The following is a 16274-nucleotide window of genomic DNA, read 5'->3' on the forward strand; positions in this document are numbered from 1 at the left end:
GCGGCAGTGTAGCAGAGACGCTATGTAGCAACATCAGAATATATTTTTAATTATTTATTATCATTTATAGTTAACGCCGTAATTAAGGTATTGCATGCAACTTGCAATAGTGAAAACACTATTATCTGGACTATATAAGCTACTTGCACTAATCTCAGTTGCTGTTTAAAATGCCGAAGCGTCAGCGCAGGTTCCCAGTGCGGATTCTTGTTGCGCTCTGTGGAATTCCTTTCGTCCTTACGGTATACCCGAGCGCACAGTGGCGACGTTTCTCTCATATCACACGACCTATCAAAATCCCTTCAGACAGTCCCCGCAGTGGATTTTCCACTGCTTCCGCCTGTCATTGATATCTCGTTTCAGACCCACAGGGAGTGAGCATGCATCCGCCCTCAGCTGTGTTCACTGATGCCTTCAGATATTGATCTACTGCACACATATTTATTCATGCAAATGAAGTTATTTCTCGAAAACAAAAGGCTTCGGTATAGCAGGAGAAGCATGCTCGGCTTGCACTCCAGAGGCACCTGGTTCGACTCCTACACAGACCCAAATTAAATCAATTTTCTTTTTAGTTCGATTGCAGCGTCTTCCTGAAAAATTTGGCGTCAATATTAACATTATTCCGCCTATTTTATTCCCTGAGCCATGGGTTGTTGTTGTGTGCGGTGTTTCGTGATCATTTTAACCGATTATTAACCGCACTTGCAACCGATGTAGACAACATAATAAACCAGAGAACAAAAAATAGCACAAGACGAGGCTTCAATCTCTCTGAGGAAGAGGTGTTGCAAGGAACAGCGTTGCGTAGACTGTCTAAGCTCCTACTGTATTCCTCATTCCGACATCGTGCGCTGTTTCTGCACCAAATGGCTCAAAACCTCGTTTGGTTCTGTAAAGCCGCAAAAAGAGCGTCATTTCGAACTGCAACGAAGAAATTTATACCCTATCAAAAGATTACTGAATGTCTGTTCGAAGGGATGATATCTAACATTGAAGCATGCCACAAAAGGGACTTGTTTTAGAGTTGGTTTTTCGCCTCCATCCGTTTTTCGCCTCCATCGGAATTCTCGAAACCACTTCTTTTCTGCCCCTCCGAAGAGCCCCTGAAGTGAATTCATGTTTTGTGCGTACATTTCTATCGTCTTACATTCTGAACAATCTTTTCTTTGTTTCCGTCACCGTTCTAGACCCTTACGTACAGCTTGAAATTCCGATTGTTCGGGCGCAGAACTGGACGCCGTTGTTTGTGGGGTTTGTTGTCGGTTGTCGCGCTTGTTGCAGATGGGTTTCCCCTTTCCTCGGTTTCGAATCACGAGACGTCGCTAAAAATAGCTATAACCCATACAAACAGAGACACACTTCAGTTTTGGCGAGTTCAGTGTTGCTTGGGTTAGGAACGGTGTTCATTTGGTGATTAAACGATAGTTCAGAAGTAGATGACTGTCACCATTGTGATTTTGTCTCCAGATATTTCGCTCTGACATATGAATAAAAATTCAACTGCGTTTCTGTGCGATCTTGCCGAAATTTAAACCGCAGAATTGCGTATTGAAAGCATATCAGGCGCCGCAGTCTATCTGGAAAGTTCAACGTATGAGGCGAACAAAGGGCTGACCATCAGAAGGGGGAAGAAAAAAAAACGTGCGTCGGCAGGGAATCGAACCCGGGTCAACTGCTTGGAAGGCAGCTATGCTAACCACTATACCACCGACGCGGACGACTCAGGGCCTCCGTATAGTGCTGTGTAGTGAGTCCCCGAGTATTGTTTTTTGTGCAGACCAAGAGACGGAGAGTAGCAAATGGAGTTATGGACTCACGGTCGAACCGGCGGCGCTAAAATCGAACCATTGTTTATTAGCGTTCACAGTTGGAGTCCGAGGTCATTCCCGCTCCATTTGATACATACATAGCATGAATTAGGCGAATAATGAATGTGCTTGTTTCCGTAAAGAAAACTGTCTGATATAACGAGGGACATTATTACGGACAGACCATTTGGCCGCCCTAATATCTTTTTGGCAGCCAGCAGTGCAGCAGCTGCTATTAAAGGTACCTTGGAGACAGAATACAAGTTTGTTTTATTTGAAACATTTGGTGCTTTATAGTGCCCTCAGCGTTTGTTTAGCATCAAACAATTCTTTTTTAAATGCAGAGCATTTCAGTAACTCACGATGTCACCCGCGTTGACGTCCGTAGTCCGCACCGTCGTTGTCCCTACTATATATAAAAAAAATACTATCCGGCGCCCGGTTTCGATCCCTCGACCCTGCGGGCGGAACGCAATGTACATGGTGCTCTACCCACTGCACCGCAAAGCCGACAGAGAATGGGACGCTACGAACGCGCCTTATATCGTTGACTCATTGAAATTACTGCTGACGAGCGCTCTCTCGTCAGCAGTTGCCCCAAGTGCAACAACATTAACGTAACGCAAACTATTTAACGTCGTGCGCCCCCGGAAATGCTCTGCATTTGATCGTGCCCCTCGCGAGGGGGATGTTTCACTGCGTCTTCTCTCGGTCGCGGGACCCGTGGCGCCATCTGGCGGAGGCGCGGCACAACTCGTAGAACTTTGAAAAGATGCGGCGCCAGCCAGGTGTGTTTTTTAGTCCATGTAAGCCAAAATAGTTCGAATCCTCGCGCCTTCCATTTCCACCGGTGGTACCGATGTCTTGGCGTTGGTGGACGCACGAACCGAGCCACTGCGGACCCTAGATGCAGCCTTGTCAGGAGACTAGTTGAGCTCATTTTCACTGAGAAATTGAACAATTCAAGCCAAAATTTCAATTCTCCCGCTGTATCGTGTGTTTTGTGACGTCGGCGGAATGACGTGTCGAGGGCAGATACAAAAAACATTGTTTATTATAGATACCAACGGTTTAGTATAGATACCAAGGGCAAAAACATGGCTTTTGTTAGCCTGGTTACCATCTTCCTTTGTAGTGGCGTTGCAATACCGCTCAAGGTAAGGCCCCAAATTAGAGGGGCCTTAGCTCAAGGACTCTAGTCCGCACACGCTTTTTTTTTTGTCGGTCTTGCACCTGTCTCATTGTTACGGTTGATAGTAATCCTGTCGTAAAACGTTGGGTATGACTCGACAGGCAGGGTCACGTCAGTGGCAGCGCCGCTTACGCCAATTGGCCAGTGTCGTGCCAGACAATCCCAACTCAGTGACGCGATATGTGCAGCTTCGACCGGCCTAGTGCGCGGTAGAGCCACCATGCTTATTTAGTGTAGCTTATTTAGCTGCTCTAGTGCGCGGCGCACACACTGGTGCTTGCATGTTTAGGCGTATACGTTCGTAACTTCCATTGTTTAACCCGCCATTTTTACTGCGATAAATGAAATCCGCACTCGTTCTACAAGCTAATAACCCCTGTTAAATATCTGTCGAATTTCCTCGGCCTCAACTAAGCAACAAAATGTTCATAACGCGTCATAGGTTTAGTGTGGAAAAGTCGCTAGCAGGTGGCATGGCTTCACTCTGTTTCCGTTGTTATAGAGCTTATTTTAGTGAAGTTTGTGTTAAAGTTGTGTCAGTTAAAGTTGTGGCCATCTTTCTAATGAACTAGACTTCCGTTCTGTCTTAATAGCCCCTAATGGAAGAGCCTGCGCGTCGGGGGTGGGGGTGGTGGTGGAAAAACGTTTTCGTGTGAGCCGACAAAAAAAGGTGGGTGGCCTCTTCTCATTTCAGAAAGCCGCGAGTGACTGCTGCTGCACTAGCCCTGGAGATCAGGTGTTCCAGAGTCCCGAGCTGAGAGCTGGTCAGCCTTCACTCCCACGGCTCCAGGGTGAGGAAGGGAAGGGGGTTTGGGTGTTCGGCGCATGCCCATACAAGATGGTAAGCCGTATTGGGAGTATGGCAGGTGGGGAAGTTGTAAGGGTATGTAGTGGGGGATATATGGTAAAGAATCATCATCATCATCACCAGTCAATCTACGCCCACTGCAGTACAGAGGCCTCTCCCATTAATCTCCAATTACCCCGGTCCTGTGCCAACTGCGACCAATTTATCCACGCAAACTTCTTGATCTCATCTGCCCATCCTAACTTTCTGCCACCCCCTGCAACGCTTTCCTTCTCTAGGGATCCACTCTATTACCCTTAATGACCGACGCTTATCTTGCCTTCGCATTACATGCCCTGCCCACGTCCATTTCGTCTTATTAATTTCTACTAATATGTCCTTAACACGCGTTTGTTCCCTGACCCAACTCCGCTCTCTTATTGTCCCTTACAGTTACACCTATCATCTTCCGCTCCATTGCCCCGCTGAGTCGTTCTCAATTTAAGTTGAACCCTCTTAGTGAGCCTCCAAGTTTCTGCCCCATAGGTGAGTACCGGTAAGATGCAGCTATCATACACTTTATTCTTCAGGGACAATGGTAGGCTGCCATTCATTATCTTAGTATGTCTACCGTATGCACTCCACCCCATTCATATTCTTCTAATTGTCTCTGGCACATAGTCGGGATCCGGGGTCACAACTTGACCTAAGCAGATGGTGAAGAATAGGGGTGTTAAAATATGTTTCAGTCTGGAGTCTGCGCCATATTCGGGCGTCGCAAGTGTTGAGGGAGGGAAGGTCGGTAACGGTGGCGGCTCTGGCAGTAGTGGTGCAGTATATCGATGTAGCGACTGGGAACGGAAAGTTTGGAGGACGGTGGTGCTAAGTAAAAAAAAAAATGCGTGACGTACTGCCTAGCGGAGCCAATGGCTACGCGCATCACGAAACTCGCCCTGTTTCTCTAGGTGGTGTTGAGCTTGGTCGGTGGCGTCACAGCTTCCACGCTGCTTTGGAGGCGCGGTGATAGGGTAAATGCTCCAGGCCTTATTGCTGGCCCTTTTTAAGGAACGATAACTCAGCTAATACTCAACGCATTTAAACCTTTTTTTGCGGCAAGACGTTCCTTGGATGGTACTCCAGCGGTTGCCCACATAAAATCTCAATCATCGTAACCCTGTTCCGGGCCTTTTGAAGGGGGACTCACTCGTATAGCTGGGTCCCCCTTACAACTTCATGACCCACGAACTTAATAACCATCGCGCACCATTACGAAAAGATTTACAAACACATGTCAATGTTCAGAACGGCCTAGTTTGTTGAAGGTAGGGTTATATCACGTCTGTACTTAAATTAAAAAAAAAAACTAATGCTTGCTTAACAGCTAGCGTTATCTAGTGAAAACTGGACAAACCATGATGTGCTTTTCTTTATTTTTTACCTCAGTAAAAAAGTGGTATATTTAAAAATAAGCAATCTAAATTGTTAGGACCATTCCTCTGACTTTTCAAAAGCTTCTGTAGCGGTACACTATACTTTTTAAGTAAGTACCATAGAATGTAGTAATGAATTCCTAATGAATAAATGCATGAATGAATTAGTAATGAATTAGTAAGTTCCATAGGAATGTAATCAGGTCAGTCCCCCTCAAAGGTCTCTTGAGTTTAATTTATGTTGTGCACGTAAATTGCTATCATCCTACTTTGTAAACACCTTTTTTTCGTTTCCTTGACCACTCGATGCTCTTACGTACAGCTTGAGATTCCTATTGTTCGGTCACACAGAGCGCCATTGTATGGCGGATTGTTTCCGAATGTCTCGCTTGCTGCAGATAGGGTTGCGCGTTTCTCGCTTGCGAATAATGAGCACTTCTCGAAAAATAGCTGAGTGTTAGATGTTGATTCAGTGATGAAACGACTGCTCATCAGTAGATAACCGCAACCATGATGGATTGGTTTTATAACTACTCGCTCCAAACGGCATACTAGCTGAAGTGGGACATTTTGCCCTTTTTCTAAACTCAAAGTGCGTATTTAAACGATAGCGGGAATCGCAACGAAACAACCATTTCATTAACAAAGAAAAAAATATGCGTCGGCCGGGAAGGAACCAGGGTCAACTACTTGGAAGGCAGCTATGCTAACCACTATACCACCGACACCGACTGCTATCGAACTCGCAAAGCAAATTCCCGCTCGAAACAGTGGCGCCAAATTTAAACCATTCTTTACTGGCGTTGACATTTGGTGCGCGGGGTAATTCGCGCTCCATTTGTTATGCCCAGCGTAATTTATTTTAGTAAAGAATGACTTTGCTTTAAAAAAGAAATGTTTGCCTGGAAAAACTGGTGAAGAGTGCTGCGTGTGGGCCACATGGCCAACCCTAAACTTCGTTTAGGCAGGCAGCAGCAGAGACGCTATGTAGCAACATCAGTAGTTATTTTTAATTATTTAATTATCATTTATAGTTATTACCATAATTAAGGTATGGCATCCAACTTGAAAGAGTGAAAACACTATTATGTGGGCTGTATAAGCTACTTCCACAAAGCTCAGTTGCTGTGTAAAATGTCGAATCCTCAGCGGAGGTTCCAAGTGCAGATTCTTGTCGCGCTCTGTGGGGCCCCGTTCGTGCTTACGGAACCCGAGCGCACTGTGGCGACGTATCTACCATATCACACGATCCATCAAAATCCCTCCAGACAGTCCCTGCAGTTGATTTTCCACTGCTTTGTGCATCTCATTGATATCTCTTTTTATATATACAGTGAGTGAACATGCATCCGCCTTCGGCTGTGTTCACTATTCCTGCAAACGAAGTTATTTTCCGAAAACAAAAGGCTGCGGTGTAGTATGAGAAGTGTGTTCGTCTTGCACTCCAGAGGCCCCTGGTTCGATTGCCACACAGACCCAGAATAAACCAATTTTCTTTTTAGTTCAATTGCACAGCCTTAATGAGAAATTTGGCGTCAATATAAACGTTCTTCCGCCTTTTTTATTTTTTGAGCCATCGGTCGTTCTTTTATGCGGAATTTCTTGATCATTTTATTCGATTATTAACCGCACTTGCAACCGATGTAGACGACCTAATAAACCAGCGTACAAAAAAAAAGGCACAAGACGAGGCTTCAATCTCTCCGAGATAGAGATGTTGCAAGGAGCAGCGTCAGATAGACTGTCGGAGCTCCGACAATATTCCTCATTCTGACATCGTGAGCTACTTTTTGCACCGCATGGCTCAAAACCTTGTTTGGTTCTGTAAAGCCGCAAAAAGGGCGTCATTTCAAACTGCAAACGAAACAGCTTGTAATCTATCAAGATTACTGAATGTCGGTTCGCAGGTATGATATTAGAACATTGAAGGATGCCACATAAGTGACTTATTTTAGAGCTGGTGGCTTTAAGCGAGAATTCCGGATTTTCCCTCCAACCGTAGTGGAGACCGTAAACAAGCTGTACAGTTCGCTAAATGAGGTGAAAAATGGGCTGACCACTGAAACGGGGAAGAAAAAAAAACTGCGTCGGCCGGGAATCGAACCCGGGTCAACTGCTTGGAAGGCAGCTATGCTAACCACTATACCACCGACGCGGACGCACTGAAAACTCCGTACAGTGCAGTGTAGCGAATCTTTTTAGCGCCGAGTCCTGTTTTCGGCGTAGGCCGACAATCTGATAGGTGTAAGTAGGTCACTGGGCTCCCGCTCGAATCTGTGGCGCCAACTTCAAACTTATCTTTGCTAGTGTTGGAAGGTAGCGTGCGGAGTAATTCCCGCTCCATTTGATACATTGCGTAAATTAGCTAAGTAAAGAATGGCTTTGTTTTTGTAAAGAAAATTTTGTGTAACGTAATTCGGCAGAAATATTGCCGACAGGCGTCTTGGCCGGCTATAAAATTCGTTTAGGCAGCCATCAGAGCAGCAGGGACTCCATGTAGCAACATCATCAGCAATAATTACTCAAATATTTAATTATTCATTTCCAATTTGTGCGATTCATAAAGGCCAGCAAAACAGAATGCAACTTGCCAATCTAAAACTTTCATTTTTGCAGGTGTAAAACTTTTGTTGCTTGCACATTAAACCTCACTTGCTGTTTTAAACGACGCATAGTCAACGGGGATCCTCAAACCGGTTTCTCGGCGCACTCGGTGTAGAGCCGTTCTTGCTTATGGAACCCGAGCGCACTGTGGCGCCGTGCATGTCATATAAAGCGACCTATCAACATTCCTTCACGAATTCCGGGTGATTATGGGTCATTGTTGGGTTTGTGACGTTCACACAGTGATATAATGCTTTTCCTATCTACGACTACGACCAATATCAATGGTAATCATAAATTACTATTTTATGGCCGTCTTTCACAATTGACACATACAGGTCGGGCCTGTCATAGCCAAACAGAGCGGCTTGTGGGACAAGGCCCGGCAACGTCGGCTCGTGAACGTGTCAAACGGCACCAACCTTAAATACATATCTCATTACGTAACAGACGGAAACACTAAAAGGCGGTATGCAAATATCCAGTTGGCGACAAAAAAAAATTGATTGATTGATCGTAGAGTTTAACGCTCTAACGCAACGCAGGCGATGAGGCGCGCCGTAGTGGAGGACTCCGGATTAATTTTGACCACCTGGGGATGTTTAACGTGCGTCGAAATCTCGTACACACGGGCGTTTTTGCTTTTCGCCTCCATCAGAAACGCGGCCGCCGCGGCCGGGAATCAAACCCACGACCTTGGCGACAAATTAGAAATAAAGCATTAGAGTCCTGGAGGAGGACCTACAACCTGTAGAAGAAAAAAATTGAGGCGGTGAGATACCTCGATTAAAAGTCTTCACCTTAAAAATGTCTAACGACTTTGCATTACTAAATTCTCATAAGCAGGGAGACATGGTGAGGGAAACATATTTGCACTGGCTCAGATGGTAGTATTGAAAGCAACACTTTCTAACATACTCTTTAGAACTGATGGAAACTATCGCTGCTGAGGGATTTCACAACATTCAAATATTGAGTCGATCTCGGTACATCTGATTGGCGTACTTACCACTCCAGCTTCGTTGCCGACTCATCAGGCCACACAAGAACCGGTATCAATAGATCGTTAGCGTGTCAACATACGAAATTGAAGGACATGAACTGAAAGGTTTTTTGTACTCAACGAGAACCTTCTGAGTTTGTCCACTCCACTGACTGACTGCCTAGCCAATGCGCTAGATGTCAAAAATTTTGTTATAAAGCCTGTGCTTTCGCTTCTCTCTCAGCAGGCGCTTAGTTGGCTGTGATCGGCTTGATAGGCTCTGGTCGGCTTTGATCGGCTTAGGTCGGCTTCACGCTTTTCACCGAATAACGGTCTGGCTGTGCACGTCCAGCTGCTGCACAACTTGGAATGTTCAAGCCGGGGGGAAATAAGCATCGGTGTTCCGGGAAGATAGGCATCTGTGCCGGACTTCCCTGCACCCGCCGCGTTCACCTTGCAATTCAGTGCGCGCAACTTTCTCTCGAGGCTTTTAAGAAGGAGTAGTGCAATGGGCCTAAACCTGTTTGTGACCATATAATGTTCTTCAAATCCGCTTCTTGGACACGTGCCAAGGGGGCACTTGACATTCTGCGCGTCGGCCCGCCTGCTGAGATCGAGCATGCGTGTTGAAAGTCGCTCAGATAAGGAAACTGGAGCACGTCTATGCACTCCTCCGTTGGGGGAACTTTTGCGGCGGAGCAGTCGTCGGCGCCGTGGCTTAGTTGGTTAAAGCGCCTGTCTAGTAAACAGGAGATCGTGAGTTCGAATCTCACCGGTGCCTGCTCCGATGTTCTTTTTATTTTGCAGCGAATCGGCGAACGCCTCCCTTTTCACGTGCAGCGTGCGTGAGTTTTACGCACCAGGAATTTTACGCACTATGGAGCTAGTGTTTGGTGTTTCCTTCTTGGCTCATGGTGTGACATTTTTGTCGATGTTTTTTTTGTTGTTGTTCAGCTTGAAGGGCTTCCCGACCAGACGTTTTCCAGTGTGTTTCAAATCTAAGAATGCGCACACCCCCGGTTCTAGGTTTACACGTGCATGCGTTGAAGGGGGGAGGGGATTAAATGGGGGGAGGAGGCGTGCACACGCACAGTCAGACTTCCCGCACTTGCAGTTGGCATGTCCGTTGTGTTGGTGGGAGATTTGTCGTCTCACGGCTCGATGCGGCCTGACTGCTGTCCTCCGTGGTCAAGCGGTTTGGACATCGTGTGTTACACAGACCGCAAAATGCCCGACGCGGAAGGTAGACGAACAGCCCCCCGTTTGTTGTGCCCTAGAATAAAACCGTGGTGCTTCCAAGTTTAATTCAGCTACTTACAAACAAGCGTGCTTTGTTTCATGCACTCCTTGTAGTGACAGTCTCTCTGTACTACTGTACTACTGTCTCTGTACTACTACTCCTTGTAGTACAGAGACAGTGAGATGCCTTCTGTTACCTAAGGGGCCTGCGGCGACCCACCGGGAAGTCTTCGTCCATCTGCTCCTCTACCTGGAGTGTCTGACTTATCTGCCTTGTCTGAACTTATAGCCGTGTCTGACTTATCTGCCCGGAATACTAGCCCTATCTCTTATTAATTATCCTCTTTATACATTCCTCTCTCTCTCTCTCTCTCTCTCTCTCTCTCTCTCTCTCTCTGCTTTATCCTTTCACTTCCCCTCTACTTCCCTTCCCCGCACTGGGTTGTATGCAGGTGAGCTCCCTGCCGAGCTCACAAATATCCCCACTGCACTTCCTTTCCTTTCCTTTCTCACAAACCATAACCACCCACGCCCCTACGACAAGGGAGGGAAACAGACAGTCACATGTTTCTCCGCTAGAATAAAGTTCCAGACCTTCCAGCTTTTAACTCGCTGTTTGGACGGACGCATGTCGTTCGCTTGGAGGAAGAGCGGAAATTGAAGAAGCGTCGGCCCGAACAGAAGCGCGGATAGGCGCGAAAACAATACAAAGCCGCTGCCGCCACTGTTGCGTCCTCTAGTTGCAGCTTGCGAGCTGCGAATCCCTCCCGGATGATTGGCAACTTGTCCGCTTGGAACGCCGACGTGGGGCAATACAGTCAAACCCGGTTATAGTGAACTGTAATATGCGCCGCGATTAGTTCGATATATCCAATAATTCGATATAGCCAAACCCGTCTATAACAATTTTTTTTACGAGTTTGCAATACGCGGGACCCCCACTGTCATTCCCACATAACCAAACGAACAGATAATGTATGCCATTACCTTACACAAAACAATCCATTTATTGGATGCAATTGAAAGCCACTTTCCGCGTAAACTGCGTACTTCGCAAGAAAGGGGTGATTTTTGTTTTCAATTTGGTTTTGGCGGCACCAACTAGCACCGCATTCTCTACACGAGGCATCGTTCCCACCAGTTGCAGTCCGTATGCTTCAATATCAACTCAATATTGGCGGAGAACATCGGCTGGCAAAAGCGCTACATAAAGCGTCGGACGTCTTTACGTTGTAACATCCTCAGTCTCTTCAGTACTTTCAGTAGCACCAGCTGCCATGACATCGGCGACGGTGTGTGCGCTCGAGGGGCTCGCAGTGACGGCAGCACCGTCGTCAACACTCACGAAATCCTCTGGGGACACTCCTTTCGGCACAGCATCTGAAACGTTGGCGAGCTCTTAGCGCAGTTCGCCGATGATGCCGTCTTGGTCCGGACTCGCTGGCTGGATGGAATGTGTCGTGAATATCGCGCGTCGGAAACAGCTACGGAAGGTGTCGGGCGTCACGTCCTTCCCTACGAGGCTCGACGTCTCAATCGTGGTCAATCAGCACCTCAATAGCCGCTCCGAGACCACGCATTTCCGTGGCAATTGTAGGCGCGCCGAGTTCGATATATCCGATGTGAACTTCGTTGTAAGGAATTAGCTTCGCATGCATTTTCGTAACAGATTTGCTTTTGTTCGATATATAGCGTAATTCGCTCTATCCGGGTTCGTTATAAGCGGGTTATAACGAACTCGAAAGTGTCGGGAGATGTGGTCGTTATATCAGTAGTTGGTTGTATATCTCCCTTTAAAACACGTGCAAATTAGCAAGCATGTCGAACAACCCCTTCGGTGACAAAACAAGCCTTTCCGCTTCATAAAGGGACGCTCGCTGCTTGCTTACGTACGAACTAAACTGTCTTGGCGTCTAACCTGCCGCTATTGGCACAATGCCTGTGAAGAAATTCTTTGGGACGTCTTCAACACCTCCCCTCCCCGTAATGGCTTCAATAGCTAGAACTGCGTCTTTTCGGCCGGAGAAGGGCGAAGTTCGAAAGTTTGAATGTCAGCACGATTCGTTATCAGCAACTGTGCAAACGAAGTGCGGCCAACCGCGATCTCTAGATGGCAGCAAGTATAACCACCGGCGTTTATTGCAGCGCGTGGTGCCGCGTTCGCGTCGACTCGGGTGGCATGAAGAGCGATACCGCCGATAGCAGCGCTTGAGCGGTAGTTAACGGAGCGGCGTATAATGTTCATTTATAGCATTTTGCATATGCTTAAGATCCTAAATTGTAAACACTTAATTACCTTTACCGCGGCGTGCAATTTAGGGCTGCTAGTTGCCACAATGGAAACAAATTAAAACGACATCTAAGAAAAATATTGCCTGCAGGACAAAATAAGTTTGTTTTTTACAGTTAACACATGCGGTGGAATGTGCGCCGAAGTCTGAATTTTACGTGCGGATCTTAAACGCTGTGCTTTCGCTGGTTGACCGCCAGCTGACCGCCAGACTTCACGCTCCCTCCGGGTTCTGGCCTAAGGGCTTCTCTCACTTTCAAGCGCGAACCTCTCATACTTGAAATATGTTTTCCCACCACCTTTTGAGGGAAAGTTGCGCTTGTTAAGAACACTGAGACGGACACAGGAAAAAAACGTAGACTTTCACAAAAAGACGGCGCTACGTGAAAGTCTACGTTTTTTTTCCGTGTCCGTCTCAGTGTTCTTAACAAGCGCAACTTTCCCTCAAAAGAATGCTACACCAACTAGCCCGACATCAAGCTTTACTGAACTTCCCACCACCATCATGCTCCCTCCTTATTATTTTTTTTTTGTTTTGTTTCCGCACTGCCATTCTTCATCTGGAGAAATGCCTGGAAAGTCAGGAACGTCGGTCATTGCGTCCGAAATCTGCGGGTGGTGGTTGTCGATCTGGGGTATATATTCGTATCGGTTCAACTGCGGCCGCGGCGGCCGCTTTTCAGGTGGCGGCGAAAAGCAAAAACGCCCGTGTGTACGAGATTTCGGCGCACGTTAAAGATCCCCAGGTGGTCAAAATTAATCTTAATCTAGAGCCCTCCACTGCGGCGCAATCAATCAATCAATCAATCAATCAATCAATCAATCAATCAATCAATCAATCAATCAATCAATCAATCAATCAATTAATCAATCAATCCATCCATCAACTGAAGTGGTGAACGCTTTAGCACGCCGCCTCTGTGATGCTTTAGGGACTGTTCTGATTTTTTAAATGCAGAGCATTTCTTTAACTCACGATGTCACCCGTTCTAGGCGTCCGTAGTTGTCCGCATCGCTCGCAGGTGCGCCCTCTCGGCGCGATCGTGGCGTGATAAAGGCGGCTGTCGGCGAGGCTGGAACGCACTCATCGCCGCGCTCTCTCGTCAGCAGTTGCCACAAGTGCAACAACATTAACGTAACGCAAACTACTTAACGTCGTGCGCCCCCGGAAATGCTCTGCATTTGATCGTGCCCCTCGCGAGGGGGATGTTTCTTCCATCAGGAAAACGGCTACCGCTGGCGGGAATCGAACCCGCGTCCTCGGGCACATTTTTTTCACTTGGTATGCGCCATTGTTTTCCCGTGACCGTGTCGGAAGTGCATGTTTTTAAAGTAGGACGCTATGAAAAAAGTTCGGTATCTCTTGACGCAGTTTCCATGGGTGGCATGGAGAAGTCGTAAGGGCACCGAAATATGGTAGTTGTAACCGATAGATCGTTGTACCTCGGATAGTTTTAAGTGGGTTCGACGACATTTTAAGCGGTTTCTTTCACTTCTAGGCCCACACACATAACCGGTTGCTGGCGTGCCCGTGTTTGGGGTTGGTTCACGCGAAGCTATAGGTTTCATGCCCTTACTGTCCGTTGTGTTGGCGGGAGGTTAAAACATGGACGTCAAACAGCCCGATGCGACTTGTCCGGTGTCCTCTCAGTGGTCGAGCGGGTTAGGTTGGTGTGTTGCACAAACAGTAACATGCCTACCGAGCGGGAGCAAAACAGACAGCTCCTAGTTTGTCCGCAAGACTGAATCTCGGGTCAATCCAAGTTTCATTCATCTAATTGGCTACGAAGTATGCTCAATCGCAAATTACGAACAAACGTGTTTTCTTTCGTGCACTACGTTGACTGTGTCGAGCTTCGCAGGTCATCCTTCTTCACAGAGTAAAATGGCGCTTTTTTTAACCGGTCCTATTCATCAACACTTATTTTAGTACACGTTACGTTCTAGCGCGAGGCGTTGGAAAACGAGTGTCCCGGTTTTTTAGCGCCGTGGCTACATGAGACGACGACTACAGTAGATGCCGACAGCCCCAGCCCCTAAGGGACTCGCCCCTAAAACTGAAACAGCGGCCGCGTCGTTCGGCCACCTTTCTCTCTGTGTGTGCGCGCGTATTCGTAGCAGTAGCCAACTTTTATCCAGCCATAAAGTGTGCGTGCGTGCACCTGTGCGTGGATGTGTGTAGTAAGTGTGCGTGTGAGTGGGAGGTGAATTTAGCCACATTTTTTTATTACGAGTGTAGGGGCGACACGAACACATTTGCGTCATCTTCCCTTTGCTGGTTTCGCCGTCGAAAGTTCGAGCTTTTCTGTGGCTCGTCAAAAGCCGAAGGCTAAATTTTGTCACTGCACGATAAAGCTGGAAAAATCACGTTCTAAGGCCCGTTTATTCGGTTCCTGTTAAGCGAAGCCAAATTTTCTTCTTGAGGCGCTTGAGGCTACAAGGAAAAGGGCGGCACCTCCTTCTTGCTCTCGTGCTTGACTTGCAGCACATAAGGCAAAATATGACAAAATAAAGAAACACCGGCGGAACCTGGGGGAGGTTGATCAACCAAAGCCAATCGTGGCTGCCTGAGATAACTTCGGCGCTGGACCTTGATAACAAAACGCAGGCATGAAGTAAAGTTGAAGTTCTGCGCAGGCGCAACAAGAAACTTCGGCACCGGTATTAAAAAGCGCACGTAAAGACGACCCAGCAGCCAGTGTCAGCCTCGACATCTCAGCCGCAGCTGCTCCGTCGTCGTACCTCGAATCGGTTAGCCGTCCAGTGGAAACGATGTCGTCGAGGGTAGCAACGAAGTCGGCAGCGTCGGCGAGCCAAGCGCTGCTGAAGCCGAAGGTCGGCAAGACAAGAGCCCACGTTGCGTCATCGTCCTCCGGCGGCTCGAAGAAGCGCCGCCGTCGCCGCCGCGAGTCCTACAGCCTGTACGTGTACAAGGTCCTCCGGCAGGTTCATCCCGACACGGGCATCTCTGGCCGGGCCATGGCCATTATGAACAGCTTCGTGGTCGACCTCCTGGACCGCATCGGCGATGAGGCCGCCAAGCTGGCGCTGCACTCCCGGCGGGCCACCGTCACGGCCCGCGAGATCCAGACCGTGACGAGGCTGCTGCTGCCGGGCGAGCTGGCCCGGCACGCCGTCTCAGAAGGCACCAAGGCCGTCACCAAGTACACCTCTTCGCAGCCCGGACCACCGCCGCAGCTTTGAACTTTCATTCGGTACCAGGACTGAATTTGCGCCGTGAGAAGTGCCATGAGAACTACTGAGACCCCGTGTCATTGAGATTGTTGACTGCAGGCTGAGGCCTGTCGAGTTCGTTTTGTTTATTCAAGAATTACGACCACAGACCGAGATTAATAAAGACTATTACGCACCCATGTGTATTATGGTTCGCTTCTTCTCCGCTGGTTGCGAGTGTGCTCTGTGTGAATGTGGCAATATTGGCAGGCAATTATAGTATGTTCCTGCGACCTGCAAATTCATCCCATACTGTGGTGGAATGCGAATACATTGCATTTGTAAAAGTCACCCTGTCGCCTTGCAAAGTGGACAGTACGATACAGGGTGCCCACAAGCAAAAGGCTGCCGTGAACCTGCCGCGGTAGCTCAGTGGCTAAGCCATTGTGCAGCTGAGCACAAGGACGCGGGGTCGATCCCTGGGCGCGGCGGCTGCTTTTCTGATGGAGGCGAAAAGCAAAAACGTTCGTGTGTTCCACATTTCGGCGCATGTTAAAAATCCCCAGGTGTTGTCAAAATTAATCCGGAGCCCGCCACTACGGCGCGCCTCATCGCCTGTGTACGTAAATCGCGGCTAGGTCAGCTGGTATACCCCCCAGGTAAGCCTGAATTAGTGCTTGGTAGGCCAAACTGTCAAAACAAAAAACAGCCGAAAAAACATCGCTGATGCTGCTGCGGGAACGCTTTCGTTGATGCGCGAGGAGG

The 16274-nt window shown here is 47.9% G+C and overlaps 3 non-coding genes and 1 pseudogene across 4 annotated transcripts; 2 read left to right on the forward strand and 2 right to left on the reverse strand.

Moving 5' to 3' along the window:
- Nucleotides 1-1645: 1645 nt before the first annotated feature.
- Trnag-ucc (transfer RNA glycine (anticodon UCC)) lies at nucleotides 1646-1717 on the reverse strand. The gene has a single exon. It is a non-coding gene; the product is annotated as a tRNA-Gly (tRNA).
- Nucleotides 1718-7303: 5586 nt separating this feature from the next.
- Nucleotides 7304-7375, reverse strand: Trnag-ucc (transfer RNA glycine (anticodon UCC)). Its single transcript has one exon. It is a non-coding gene; the product is annotated as a tRNA-Gly (tRNA).
- A 2138-nt stretch (nucleotides 7376-9513) lies between these two features.
- On the forward strand, nucleotides 9514-9587 carry Trnat-agu (transfer RNA threonine (anticodon AGU)). Its single transcript has one exon. It is a non-coding gene; the product is annotated as a tRNA-Thr (tRNA).
- Nucleotides 9588-15013: 5426 nt separating this feature from the next.
- Nucleotides 15014-15707, forward strand: LOC144169131 (histone H2B pseudogene; annotated as a pseudogene). Its single transcript, XR_013322368.1, has one exon. The product of XR_013322368.1 is annotated as a histone H2B pseudogene (transcript).
- Nucleotides 15708-16274: the final 567 nt, after the last annotated feature.

Source organism: Haemaphysalis longicornis, unplaced genomic scaffold, assembly GCF_048455015.1.
Source record: "Haemaphysalis longicornis isolate Haplotype H1 unplaced genomic scaffold, Haemaphysalis longicornis Haplotype H1 scaffold_2, whole genome shotgun sequence".
Lineage (NCBI taxonomy): Eukaryota > Metazoa > Arthropoda > Arachnida > Ixodida > Ixodidae > Haemaphysalis > Haemaphysalis longicornis.